The following is a 15,354-nucleotide window of genomic DNA, read 5'->3' on the forward strand; positions in this document are numbered from 1 at the left end:
AAAGAAAGCACATAAAACCTATAGATGCACAGAAGGTGACAAGGAAGCTGCAACACTGTAGTGCTCAGTTGTAGCTGGTCTGGACTGGGTATCATCAGACGGGGACCTTCGGCTGGCCTCAGTGCTCCCCAACATCAAGTCCGTCAGGCCTTGAGCAGCTTGTGGGAGTCCTGTGGGTGTTCCTAGACCATGAGACCCGGCTCGAAAGGGAAACAACTGATCCCTGCCCGACTGCTTGTCACGAAAAGCCTGCACGGATGCCATGGGGAGGATGATGGAGGTCAAAGATGCTCTGATATTAGGGCTGTTAATGAGTCGGGGTTTGTTCATGCAGCCAGACTTTGCATTTTTGTTATGTAATTTTCTTACTGCTATTGATGAATTGTCTATTGTTTTATCCCCCTTCCTAGTATCAACACCATGCGACACTTTACACGTCACAAATATGAATATAAAGCGTAGATGATGCTGTTCTATGCTCATCATGGATCACACTTCTCCCGTAAACACACACACAGAAAGAGTTAACCTAGATAGTCCCTTTGCATGAAAATCAGTAGAAAGAGCACAGTCCACCATAACCTACATCCTCTTCAGTTTCTCAGTCTAACTTGTGTCTGTGCTCAGTGAGGCCGTGCTACTTCTTTCCCAATTCGTCTGTTGTCCAGAGCTGGAAAGGCCTGACTGTGCTGGAAGTGTGTGTGTGTGTTGGTCTTGAGGTTAAGGCGTCAGAGGGCACTGATGAAGAGGTCTAGTGAAGCCTGAATACCCAGCGATGCCCTCAGGCTGCTGAGTGCCCCATCTGCCTCTACTGCTGCCCGACACAGCGCTGGCCCTCGCAGCTCTGTCAACCAGCCTCCAGGCTCAGGGACTCTGGCTATTTCCGTGCAAGTGTGTGTCGACTTTGTGTGTTTGTGTAGTGCTAAGATGCCTCAGCTTCCCTGTACGTTTGCAAGGAAAGGGTTTTGTTTCTGCATGCGTGCAACAGAGGTCCAAATCTGTGTGTGTTTCCAGGCCTGGTCTGTGTCTAGTAAAGTGCTGTAGTAACCAGTCAGAGCCTAATTCTGGTTTAATCGCTATTAAAGTGATACCTGTTTAGAATGGACAGTCTTGGAAAAGCCAATTGCTCCGTCTGCACCCTTCCCCCAAAGCGCTTTTTGAAAACTGTGCTTCAGGACCACGAATGAGCAATATTTTCCTCATCTCTGTCGACGCCAGACAAAACCTGTGTTTGTTTCATCTCCACTGTGTTACAAAAGGCCAGTTCTGCCCTTCGGGGACGACGCATTAAGAAATAAAGAGGCAGAGTAGGAGAACCTGTAGCTCCTATGCAACATGGTGATGTATGGTGGCATATAAGCAGTAAATCTTGTGTGTGTGGAAGTATAAAAATGACAAGTTGTGGTTTTGCACTAAACAGTCATATTCATTTTTAACCAAATTCTTCAGTTAATAGCAGAACTAGTGTAGAACGTTTCGATGCTTTTGCTCAAAATGGAGCAGTTTGAAAGCTCAGATCTTCACAAATCTTTTAAAAGCTTTAAAAGTAATGATTTTGAGTAGTGCACTTATATTCTTTCTGGCAGAGAGCTTGAAGAGAAGATGCCAACCGATGGTAAATCTGTATGTTAAATGGGTTTATAGTTAATTCTCCATTAAACTTAGCATAGCACAAAGACTACAAACACAGTGAATTGTTACTTGTATCCAAAGGTGACAAAACAAGCACCTCTAAATGTCACAAAATTGGAAGTTATTATTGCATTTGGCTAATCTGTGCAAAAAAGTAAGATATGTTCTGGACTGTGCCTCCTTACTTTCAGTCTTTGTGCTAAGCTAACTGGCTGTTAGCTGTGCCTTAATACACCGATTCAGCTGCAAATATGGGATTTCTTTGGGTGTCTTGGCAGCACATCCTTTGGGTGCTGTGGGTTGTGGCCTCCATGGATGCTCATGAGATTAATATCTGGAGAGTTTGCAGACACTTTGGGCTCTTGTTCATGTTCCTTGAGTCTTTCCTGAGAAGTTTTTGCAGTGTGGCAAGGCACGTTGTCCCGGAAGAGAGAACTTTTTGTCACCTGGGAATGCCATTGCCATGAGGGGATGTATGTGGAACAATGTTTTGGTGGGCAGTACCTGTCAAAGTGACATCCATATGAATGCTGAAGTTTCCCAGCAGAACCTTGCATTGTAAAGACAGTCTGTGGTTCTAATGTTGTGGCTGATCAGTGTACATCCAGGACAGTGTATTAGCTGTGCAGGGACTTTCTGCAATGTTGTCATCACTATGAGGTTGCCAGGCGACCAGCATTAAACACCCATGATGCCAAAACTGTACCTTTACCTACTTTGCTACAGAAATCGAATTATTCTGAAATCAGGTTTTAACACACAAAAGCTTCACCTTGTCGTATCCTTAATTCTCAACTTCATTCTGACTTAGCCCACTTCTTTTTTAAAGTGTAATCCTCACACAGACCTGGTTTTACCTGCAGCTTAAAAGGCGCTTTTACCTCAATGTTCCAAGTCCAGTTAAAAGTTTTCCATCGAACCGTCATAAACTGGACTCATAACCCAAACCATCAGTGGGAGCAGCAGTTGCGCTCATCCACAGTTAAATGCTGTTGGCAGTCTTTTGCACGCTTTGTCTGAGATCTCTATAATTACTTACTTCTTTTGTTACTCCTGGCAGTCTCTTTTACCTATCTTGAACACTGCAGGCTTGCAGATGTGCCCCAGACTTCTGAAAAGCTCGGCGGCGGAGCTGTAGCACCTCATTTCATTTGAAGCGTAGAGAAAAAACAGAAAGGCATTTTATGGCCAAATTCAGCGCACTGACAGCAGTTTTGCAATCATTTGTGAGATTGAGGCTTGTAATGTATTTATTACTTTGGCTTTCGTAAGAGAGTTGCTGTTCTTCAGTGTGCTTTTATGACGTTTCACTGTGTTTGATGTATTTACACAACGCGCTGGTGAGTGGACAAGGCTCACACTGGGTAATTACTCCATAGAGCTCATAAACATTTCTGCACAGTTGTAACACCAGATTTCAGCAATGAATTATGCCTCATTTGCTGAACTCTCCTCTGGGTATATTCTCACACATCTAAAGGGCTGTATGTGGGATGTATTGAGGAGGCATGACAACCATGCAGGAGCGAAGACTTTGACTTTGAAATGCTGGTGCAACTGTCGACACACTCATCTGATTTCATCCTACTCAGTGATCACAGAGGAAGTAGGACGGAAGGCTAGAAGAAGAAGGAGATGCAGAGTAAAGTATCCTGAAGGGATCCTCGGAGTCGCTCGATACTCTCCGTCATATTTCCAGTCAGTATAGCTTTCATAACAGTTGTCAGCAAGCTCTCGCTGTTTTGTTCTGTGATTTGAGATCAGTCAGGTGGAATTTCATCAAAGCAGACTTGAATAAGGACATTCATTATGGCTCAGCTTGATTCATTACCAACGCCCAGCTCACACACCCCCATGGGGAGACTTCAAAGGAAGCTGAGAGGTTGAGGAGGCAGTCTGATATCACACTGAGGCTTACATCAGAGCATCCTCCCCACATCCACTCCGTCTCCACCATCTGGGAGGTAACTATGAGACTGTGGCTCAGTCTGACCATCGAGTATTTGAACTGACCTTTGTGCCCCATCCTACTCCTGTGTTACTGTTACCTGGTGAGCTTCCAGTGTTGGTTCTTCTCTTCGCTGTTCTCCACTAATTCACCAAGTTTCATGAAATTCATGCTGGTAGTTTTTGTACAATCTGCACTGAAAGTAAACCTCCGCTTTGGCTCCACCTTGGAGGAGGAATGATTATAATGTCAGATTTACTACTTGAACTTGTGACATTCACACCTACAGTCGGTTCAGAATCAGCCAAGCGAGCAGCTTCGAACCCAGAGTCTGTTTTAACCATCATATCGCCCAAGTTCTCCAACTAAGGCAGACAAAAGCTTTTCATTTCCAGCCAGCAGCTTTTAATTTTTTACTGGCTGTAATGACAACTGACTACTAATTAATCTAAGTCATCTCCGTGGTTTAAAACACTGTCTGTAGCTGACTATTTAATGTTTCCAGCTGACTTGTTCTAAAACAAGAATCTTGTAAGCGGTCTTAAATATGAGCTTGATGGCTGCAGGATTCATATTTGATGTGGTGCTGATAATAGATAAAGCCAGTTGATGCTGCACAGAGAAGATATCGGAAAGAAACAGCTTTCTTCTTTAATTACAGCATAAAGATAGTGCTAGCACTTAATATGCAGGGAAAATATGTCATATCTAGTGGTGTTTTGGATTGTAGTCGATTCCTATGGTTCAGGTGCCCATGTGAACTGTGGATAGATGTGAATTTTAACCATCATTGTATGATGAATGTACAGCTTTTCTCCTGCTGTTACTTCTTGAAGTACCGTGTTGAGATTTACACAAAAATTGGCCTAATTCTGTTTATTATCTCACACTGATAGATGTCTAGGTTTTGTTTTGTTGTATGTGGTGTGCATGTTGTTCTGTCACTGTTTTTGTGTACCTGCTCAGGGACAACAGTTGCAAATTCACGGCTAGATAACTGGTGCGATTTGTTGTAGTTATGCGCTGTCCCTGCAAAAATATACACAAATAAAATGAAGTGTGGCTGGGTAGTTTTTGCATAATCAGACAAACAATTGGCACTGAAATCAATAAGACCAATTTACTAAATATTGACGCACAGTTGCGTGGCAGAATTTATTCATTTTCATCAAATATGTTCCTTAAAATAATCTGTCATAGGACTCAAACCTTCAGTTTTGTGATGCGGTGCAACTTTAGTAATATCAGAATGTTATTTCTTTCTAACATGACTTCTTATAGCTGCCTAGTTTAGATACCTTTTTCATAATGTTTTCACTTTTAACATTTTAAGAGACAAGACTTTAAAGAGGAGGAGAAGCAAATGTGTTTTGGCAGACAAATCATTATCGCACATACCAAGTTTTGCTATGCTGTAGAGCAAACTAAAGGCTAAGACATGCTTTGCACTTCCCTGTATGCTGACCTATGCAGACTTTGACAGCAGACACGCACACTATTGTATTCATCACAACAGTACGTGTTGGTTTGTTATGTAAATGGTTGCATTCCCCCTCATATCGAACACCGAGAAACACACAGAGATGTTAGGGAAATGCTGTTAGCTACATATTGAGCTCTGGCACTGTATGAATGCAAAGACAATGGTTGGACATACTGTAGCACAAGATATCTGAAGAATTTAGGATGTTATACTGTGTTTGGGCTCCCTCGATTGGAAACTTGTACAAATCAAAGCACCTCCAAAGTCCTCAACTTCAGTTACAACTCTTTTAATGATTAATTATAGAGGTGAGGATTAGAACTTCTTCTTATAACAAGCATTTAGTTTGGGCACCATTTGTTTTCCTCCCACATGCACAGTTGTCTGTACAGTCTGTATTGTTACAAATTTTAGGTTGTATGCAGATGTCCAGAGAGATTGTTAAGCTAAAGTTAGCCCACACTCTAACAGGGGGAAATACTCACTACACATTAGATGTGCTGGTCATTCTGAACCATTATTTAAACATTTGCTGTTCAAGAACTAAAGCCTGCAAACGTGAGACTTAAATAAACATCACACCATAGTTAGTCAAAGCCACTGCTAAGACTGGACAGTGACATAGTATTGTTCTCACACTGACCAGCAAGCACTTGGAATCCCATTTGTCCTCACCAAATGAGTGAAATCCATTCAATCAGAATAAGAGAAGACAAATGGCATCCTGTTTTTATCTAATTATACACAATGGATTACTTTCTGACTGGACATAGTCAGTGAACAATGATTTATATGAGCCAAGACAATCTAATCTGTCCCAACATTCGGTTTGTGGCTCTATAAAAATCGACTCCATTCAGTTCCCAGAGTCAATTTTTCAATCAAGATTCCTGCCATGCTTTTGGTCAACACAGCGGATGTGTAAACATAAACACATGCTTTACCAGACAACTGTGTTGAAACAGTGTGAATGTGTGTGTTCTGGGTGGAGGATGTTGTGAGGATCTCCTCATCTTTGTTGAACAATATTGTTTCTCGGCTCTCGTCAGTCAAAAGCAGCAGTCCGCTCCTAAATTTAGCTGCTGCTTGGAAACTTGACCATCACATAGATTAGCGTCTGTGATGTGATGTCTTAACATGGCCTTCAGCCGGGAAACCGAACACAACTGTGGGCATTAAAAAAAAAAAAAAAAAAATCCCTCATTAGACTCTCATGTCATCTTTTTGTGCGTTGTGTTTGTCAGTGTGTATGTTATATTTAGTGATTTCTGCATGAGAGCGCACACTGTATGTGTGCATGACTGAGTACATAGGCACTCACATGAACACTCACATGACCAGCCGCACAAACACACACAAGTACACACAATAATGAGGCAGGCGGCTGATGACGTAGCCTAAGACAGAGCACACAGATGCACTAGCTGAATAGATTAAAGCGCTGGTCCAATGACACAGCTGTGCTCTCTTTGATGCCCGGGCATGAAACTGCAGGAAATTACAACAAAAGAGGGATGCAGAGACTTAGCTGATATAAAAAAGAGATTCACTCTGACGTGCATGGCATGTTAACGCTGTGGAGCTTGTCAGAGCAGCTAGAGGTTAACTCTCATCTATCGTGCCTGTTCGATTGACGGATGTCCTTCTCCGTTTGTGTAGCACTAACGTGAAATCTATAACTGTTTGTTATAATGTCATTAGTGCTGGTCAGCTATTCACAATCAAGCTATTAGCCACCAATTATCCTGCATGTTTGCAGTCCAGCAGCATTCCAAATAGGGCTTCGCCGTGTATTGTTTCAGCAACATCACTGCAGTCTGCGCAGTAGTCACATGGCAAGAAGTGCAATGTGAACGCGATGTGCCTCTGCTGTTCTTGCTGTCTTATACAAAAAGGAACACGGTTCTAATTTTTCTTGACTAATTTGTAAGAGAAATCTATCTGATAGAACATTATTTACTCTGATTTAATCATCTGAACCCCAAAACTCACTGATGGCTTTGGATTGGTCAGCACAGTGCCTCAGTGGTTAGCATCGTCGCCTTGCAGCTAGAAGATCTCTGGTTCGCATCCCGGCCTGGGATTTTTCTGCATGGAGTTTGCATGTTCTCCAGGTGCTCCCTATATTCTGTTTGCCAGCAATGAAGCTCTAATACAAAGCCAGCAATGTTGAAAATCACAGTTTTATGCTAGAAATGTGCATGTTAGACAGTTTGCACAATTAGTATAATTAGAAGCAATTAGCATAATCACCCATATAGACAAAATCAGTTTTCATGTGGACAATACTGGATTGGTTTCAGAGGTTTTTATGGATACTAATCCATTTATGACATTTTTAAAATTGAGAATTGCTGTTTAAACCAGGCTGCACAGTGGCTTGGTGGTTAGCACCTTCGCCTTGCAGCTAGAAGATCCTCGCTTCGCGTCCTGGCATAGGATCTTTCTGCATGGAGTTTGCATTTTCCCTCTGTGCATGTGGGTTCTCCAGCTTCTTCTCACGGTCCAAGAATATGGCTGATTGATAATTCTAAACTGCCTGTAGGTATGAATGTGAGAGTGCTTGTTTGTCTCTATGTGTAGCCCTGTGATAGACTGGTAACTTGTCCAGGGTGTCCCCTGCCTTCAACCCAAGTCAGCTGGAATAGACTCCAACTTCCCTGTGACCCTGAGGATTAAGCGGTGTACAGATAATGGATGGATGGATGGATGGATGGATGGATGGATGTTTTTGGACTGTGGGAGGAAGTCGGAGTACCCGGAGAAAACCCACACATGCACAGGGAGAAAATGCAAACTCCACACAGAAAGATCCCAGGCTCAGGCCCGGATGTGAACCATGGATCTTCTAGCTGCAAGGTGACAGTGCTAACCTCTAGACCACTGCGCACCCCAAAAAATCAACAATTTGTCCCAAATCCTGTAAAAGAACTAAAAAAGTCTGTGCAACAGAGAAACCATGAGTGACTCAACTGCTGTTAAACTGGCGAAAAAATATTTTGAATGTAAAATATCCCCAATATATGGAGTCACAGTTTTTCCCTGGTATTGGTAACATCTGTGGACACAAGTTGATTCTAGGTTTTTAAAAATTTGGTAAAATAAATAGTCGTAGAGATTCATTATAACTTATCTAAACATTGTTAATATGGTAAATGACTACTGTAGCTGGAAACAGCTGGTTTTTAATGGAATATCTCCATAGAGGTACAGAGGAACATTTCCAGCAACCATCACTCCTGTGTTCTAATGCTACATTGTGTTAGCTAATGGTGTTGAAAGGCTAATTGATGATTAGAAAACCCTTGTACAGTTATGTTAGCACATGAATACAAGTGTGAGTTTTCATGGAAAACATGAAATTGCCTGCGTGACCTCAAACTTTTGAACAGTAGTGTATGTCTGATTTGCTGCAGTAACTGAGTGTAGACTAGAAGCTTCTCTGTGCACAGCTGACTGGCTAGTTTCTGCGGTAGCATGCTTGTGAGGCACTTTGGATTGTAGTGTCAATTGAAAAGCAGATGTTAAGCATGTGGGGTGTTTTGTGCAGAATTTTATTTTAGCAGCTTTGTAGTTTGGCAGAATTTTGCAGAGTTTATTTAAATGTGAAAGTGCAGTAAAAATAGTTTGTCTTCAGAATCAGTAAGTATTTGTGATCTCAGTATTGAGCATTTTGGCCTTTTATTTTCAATGCAAACGTCCTACAAAGTCACCACAGTTAATCTAGAATGATTAATTCTTTCTAAATAGAGTTATTGAAGTCATCTGGTGAAAAGTCCTGTATTTTTTTCAAACTACACTATACATTGCAGGCAATGTTCCCTGTAATTTTTCCTGAGTCTGAGCAAACACACAAACTCCCTGAGCGTCCCTTGGACCACTGTGAGCAACATCAGACGTGTGCACTGTGGTCACACCAGCATCACATCCATTCAAGTTACATGGTTCATTAAAAGAATCAAATTACAGCATTTACATTTCTGTTAAAACACTTTGTCAACAGGAGCCAGTTGAAGGCTGCAGTGATTTTAGTGACACTACAATGTATAAGAGTGAAGTTATTGAATATTTGTCTCTCTTTACTGTTGCAGCGGTTTTGCAAATTGCAGACGGACCCTGTTCACTCCGTCGACACCAATGTTATTCCTGTAGCTTGAAAGACAGCTACTTTTGATAAAACTGGGCTTGTAGCACATTGTCTGCCTTGCAACAATGGGAAAGAGGCACCGTTTATGTTTTGACAACCTATATCTAATGAGTTATTGATGCTGGAAGTCCGAATCTGTGAATATCTTTCCAACTTTACTGAACTTGGGGCCACTACCACCTAAGGAGTGATATATTTAATTTTGAAAAAAGCATTTAGCCATACTTAAAGCTTTAAGTGCTTTATTAACACAGAACTAAACATTTTGTATTGTTTTATTATCACAGGTTCTGTCTGAAAAGAGGTGGCATCATTTTAAACAGTGAAATCAAACTAATAAAATGTAATGACCAACCAGTGAGCAATACTGGATTCTGCAAAAACATGAACAACTTTTTTAAAAATCTAAATCTTATCTTAACACAGTTAATGTATTAACTTATTTTTGTGTGTATGCATGTATTTATTGATTTATTTAGTACTGTTAACATATCAGAGTTCTGAATGAATTTTTCTTAAGATAGGCAAAGGCTATTTATTGATTACATATAGGCTCTTAAATGTTTATTAAAAACTAAAAAGCATTAAAAAAAAAAAAAAAACAACTTAGGCATTTATTGAGTCACTAAAATACTGTAGAGTACAGACCACATCAGCATGATTATAAGCATCCTCTGGTAAATTAACAACCAGATACTGATGTCTCTCATCATATGGACTTCAGGAGATGACTGGGGGATGATAAACTGTGACCTACTGGTTGGGTTCTCTCTGTTCTCATGTTTCTTACATGTTTGTCCCCTGACAGCCGGGTCCTAATGTTTTTTGAGCAACACACCACACTATGACGTTTTTACAATGATGGTTCTTCTATGGAACCAGTTTGACATGTTCAGGCATTCTTTGTGTGAAAACTCAGAGATTTCAGGTATCAGAAGGTGGTTTTCAACTTTCTTTGTTAACTTTCTGCTTCAACTTTAAACTAAATTTCCTTCACTAAGCCAGCCCTCTGGACTTCCAGGAAGCTGTGTTCCTATTGGCTGTCCAGGTGGCTGCTTGGTGTTATCAGGAACACCTGAGCAGCTCAGTGTTATCAGGAACACCTGAGCAGCTCAGTGTCTTCCTGCTTTATTTAGCTGCAGACAAACATTTCCTCTGTTTCTCTTCACCACTGAATCGGGTTTGGCTCCATTGCTTCAGTTTGTTCTTTAGGCGTTGGTTTGCAGCTTCCAGCAGTAAAATCATCTTTAATGTGTTTCTTGGTGTGTTTTAGGGCTTTGTACTGGATAGTTGTCTTGGTAAATGTGGTTCTTTAGCCACAGTTAGCACATGGTGCTAATGTGTGCAGTGATTAGTGGATTTGGTACAGCTGAGTTGTGTCTTTATCTTGGCTGTAGTGAGTCTTTAGAGGTTTTTGGTCAGACACATTCTGTATTCTTGTTTATGAACCAACGTTGGTTGTCCAGAAGGTAAGAGTTCCTGTCCTGATTCTCTGTTCTCAGAGGTTCTCTGGTAGGCTGCAGGAGACTTTAGTGTTTGGGCTGTGCTAGTTTGGTTTTTGTATGGTTTCATTTGGACGACTATCTTGAGGCCCCTCCATGTGGTTTAGTGAGGTTTTCTGCAACAGTTCTACAAAGCAACCTGCAGCAGAAGAGACTTTGAGAGTTTTTAGGAAGTTCTGGAGACCAGACTTTAGAGCAGCAGAAACATTTGTCTGCAGTTTGAGCAGGAGAAGGTGATCTTCAGAGTAGAAATGAGGAGAAAGAAACCTTCTTGACCCGTGTGGTCAGGTCCTGTACCAAGAGTTTGAGCAGGTTGTGAAGAGTCTGTAGTTCTTTGGTCTGAAAGCACAAGAAGAGTCGACTCATTAAAGGAGAAAACAGGAGATATTGTTGGTTCTTCTGTCGCTCTGCAGTTTCCTTAGACTGAATATCAAGTTTATATTTTAAATGATTTACCATGTGAGCCCAAGAAGACTTCAATAAACTCCCTCCATCCCCTGGACACAACATATTTTATTACGATGTTAAATCTTTTTTTTTTTTTTTTTTTTTTTTTTTTTTTTTTTAATTAAATAAATGATTTGAGTTTTAATCATAGTTTTAGCGTAGTTTTTTTTCTCTTTGCTTGTATAGTTTTGTCATCTGTGTAAAAGGTGCTAAACAAATAAAGTTGAATTGATAAACTGAATAATTGACTAACTCATGATTGTGACAACAGAAGTATTTTCATTGTGATTTAAGGGTTTATTTCATTTTTAAGGTTGGGGTTAAAATCTTGACAGAAAAAGAAAATTAAAGAAATAAACTACATAACAAAAAGCAATTGAAGGAAAAAAATTGATACAATGAAACTTTTAAAAAGTTTTATTATTAAAAAGATTGAAGAAATTTAACATGTAATTTTCTAATTAAACATTTGATTTTTTAATTAAATGTTTTGTCTTTTTAAAGGTTTAATACTCTAATTAAATGTTTTGCATTTTTTAAAATGTTTAATATTCTTGTTTAATTGCATTTTTTAAATGTTTAATTGTCGAAAATATTTTATCTGTAATTTTTAGTATTTGTCTTTTAAAAATTTTGTTTAATTTCATAATGACATGTATTGTATCTTGTTGAATTATCTCATTCAATATTTTGTCTGTTTAATATAATTTAATTGTATTCAATGTTTAACTCTATTAAAAAGAAAAACCTTAAATATTTAATCGAAACATTAAATATTGGGAAAGGAAAAAAAACTCAAGCCGATAAAACATTTGAAAAAACAATTAAACATTAAAAAGACAAAACATTTGGAAATCAAATCAGACATTTGAAAAGAATAAAAGGTGAGAAAAGAGCAAAACTAAACATTTAAGAAGAATCAAACTAAAGACAAAACATTTGAAAAGACACCAGTTAGACTTTAGAAGATCAAATTAAACAGAAGAGACAATAAAACTATCAAAAAGAGCAAAAACAGATAAAAGTCTTGGGTTTTCTAGTCTGAAAGAAAACATCAAGTTGTTTCTTCAAACATTTCCTCTTTCTATGTTCTTGGTTTGATTGTGGACAGATTTACTAAGAACTCATTTCAGAAAACTGCTTTCCAGATAAAGTCTACTAGTAGTTGAAGGCATTGATCAAACTAATGTTACCTTCTGATCTCCACAAACTTTACTGTTCAGTGAAGAGAATCAAAGTTTGTTGAGGATTTCTAAAAAACCCACAGGTGAAGGTCTGAGAAGAACTCAGATGGATGATCTAAATGTGAAATCAAGACTCATGGTCACAAGTTTTAAGGCTTCTGTTAACCACAAAGTTCAAACTAACAGAGAAGTACTGAGAAACTTTTAAAATTTCAGTCCTCAGACTGTCTAAAGGTTCAAACTACCAGAGAAGTACTGAGAAACCTTTAAAACTTCAGTCCTCAGACTGTCTGAAGGTTCAAACTAACAGAGAACTACTCAAGAACTTTTAAGATTTCAGTCCTCAGAGTGTCTAAAGGTTCAAACTACCAGAGAAGTACTGAGAAACCTTTAAAATTTCAGTCCTCAGACTGTCTGAAGGTTCAAACTAACAGAGAACTACTCAAGAACTTTTGAGATTTCAGTCCTCAGAGTGTCTGAAGGTTCAAACTAACAGAGAACTACTCAGGAACTTAGAGGATTTCAGTCCTTGGACTGTCTGAAGGTTCAAACTAACAGAGAACTACTGTGGGACTTAGAAAATTTCATCCCTCAGACTGTGTGAAAGCTCAGGTCCTGAGGACTCGGGAGGTGTGGAGGCTTTGGAAAGTCTTGGAACTGAGGGTTCCACCCTTCAGCACAAAGGCTGAAGTCCAGCCTCCTGAGAAAAACGGTCGAGTCGAGACCCGAGATAAAAAAAACTCGAAAACGAAGAAAAATAGATGATAAATGCGCAAAAAAAAGAAGAATTAGTATCTGAGCGAGTAGCTCAGGAGGATAAGAAGAGGACTACCAAGTGGAAGGTCGCAGGTTCAAGACCCACCACCGGCAATTTTCTTTCTTTGTCTTTGTCAGGATTTTCAAAAAACTTAAGAAGTGTCTGGTCTTGAACCAGCGACCTGCAGCTCCATAGGCAAATCCTTAACTCACTGAGCTACAGATCAGATAAAAAGAAATAAATTCGTCGTCCCTTTGGCATCGTAGTTCCTGAAGTGACCACATGGGTGGAGCCAAGGCGGAGTCTGGGTGGAGTCAGGGCGGAGAGTAGGCGGGGAGGTGGGTGGCGGCCTTCCCCCTCTACTCCCCCACCGCCCACCACACCTTCCCCCGCCCGACGAGTTCTTCGAGTCTCCACGAGTTCTTCGAGTCTCCACAGGTTTTCCCGAGTTTCTGGAGTTTCCACGAGGTCAGAGGCAGAACAAGTTGTCATGAAGAGGTGTTGAAGTCGGCCAGGATGGACTGACTTTTTACAGTGACTAGAAGGAAGACGACTAGAAGAGCAGGTTTAACCACCATCCATAAAATCCATGGAGTCGCTCCAGAGAAATGAAAGGTCAACTTTTATCAACCTCCATCCAGATGTTCAACTTGATATCTTTACTTTGACATTTTCAGCACCACAAACCTTTAGTATCACACTTTATTATCATTCATTAGGACTTTAATGGAATCCACCAGCAGATTTAGTTTTTGTTGACAAACTTTATTATTGTCATCGTGGGACTGCAGTATTTAAAACTGTTTCTTCTATTTGACCTCATGTTTATTAGTTTTAGTGGAGAAAGTTATTTTACTTGTCGATTAGTCTCTTAAAAATCAAGTAATAAATTGGATTAGTCAAGAGGTTTAAATTTCTTACTTTGTCATATTTTAAATGACAAAAAATACAAAAATTAAGCGTCTTGAGACAATTTGACCTGTAACTGGCGTTATATAAATAAAATAGAATTTAAATTGTATGTATCTTGTAATGTTGGAGTAATTCAGCCATATATGTTGGAAAACACATTTTCTTTGTCCTTTAATCTGTTGATTGTTTTCTCCAGTAATTCATTTCTTGTTTTGGTTTATAAAATGTCAAACCCAAATATATTCAGTTTACTGTCATAAAAACCAAAAAGATTTACATTCATGATGCAGGAATCAGGCAGCTTTTCACTTTATATCTTACTTTAGTCAGAAAGATAGTTGATAATGTGTGAATTGTTGCAGCTTATGAGCCATAGAAGGTTTTAATCTTTGGGGCCGAGTGTCAGTAAACATTTAGAAACCAACATCAACAAAACACTCAACAAAGATTTGAACATCATTAAAGGGAAATCCAACTTTTGCATGACAATGTCTAATTAAAGGACATTTATTTCCAACGTAAATGTGTGATATTCATCCTCTGGAGCTTTCTCTTCACATCGTCTTCCACCTGAACTCGTTTGGTCGGGAGCATGTGCAACAAACATTTGAAAAACTGCACTTTAACATCAATGAATGACACTGAACTTTAATCTCGACATAAATGAGACTGAGTCTGGATGTGCTGCTCTGTCATTAACTCCTAAGTTTAGGGAAAGTTCAAACAAAAGAGGACAGTTTAGGTAAGACTTGAGAATGAGCTAATTTTGAACAAACATCTCAGACTTTCTGAGCTTCAGCACCTCTAGCAAGATATTTTAACAACAAGCAACTCAAGAGATCCAGAAGTTGGAGAGAGTTAGCTTTAGCTGAGCCAAAGAACATGTGGGACGCTAACCTAGCAAACATTTCAGACTTTTCTCTGTGAATTCTGAGAAATAATTTACTATTTAATGACAGAGCTACACATCTTAACTCAGTCTCATTAAAACAGACTCTAATTCAGTGTCATCCATCCATATTAAAGTGCAGTTACCCAAAATGTTTGCTGCATGAGCTCCAACAAAATCTGTCCAGGTAGAAGGCCACTTTGACAAACAGGAAGTGGAAGAGTCCAAGCAGATTTATAGAAGGGGGAACCAGACTGTACTAAGTGTGGTAGAGTATAGAGGGGTGTTTTGTGGGTTTTTAAGGCTGATAATGATTATTAGTGAGACATTTGGAGTAGATATTCATTTGCAGTAAATGAAAGTATTTAAAATCTTGGAGTTAAACTTAGAAGAACACAAACTCTAACAGAAAACTTTGTTGATACGTTTTTGTTTTGTTTCCAGATGTTAAGT

General features: G+C 39.5%; 1 protein-coding gene across 1 annotated transcript in view; it reads left to right on the plus strand.

Annotated features, from left to right (window-relative positions):
* Nucleotides 1-15,354, plus strand: part of pak5 (p21 protein (Cdc42/Rac)-activated kinase 5) — a 119,558-nt gene that overhangs the window by 4,930 nt on the left and 99,274 nt on the right. The gene's annotated exons all lie outside the window — the stretch shown is intronic.

The sequence above is a fragment of the Amphiprion ocellaris genome, chromosome 12, assembly GCF_022539595.1.
Source record: "Amphiprion ocellaris isolate individual 3 ecotype Okinawa chromosome 12, ASM2253959v1, whole genome shotgun sequence".
NCBI lineage: Eukaryota > Metazoa > Chordata > Actinopteri > Pomacentridae > Amphiprion > Amphiprion ocellaris.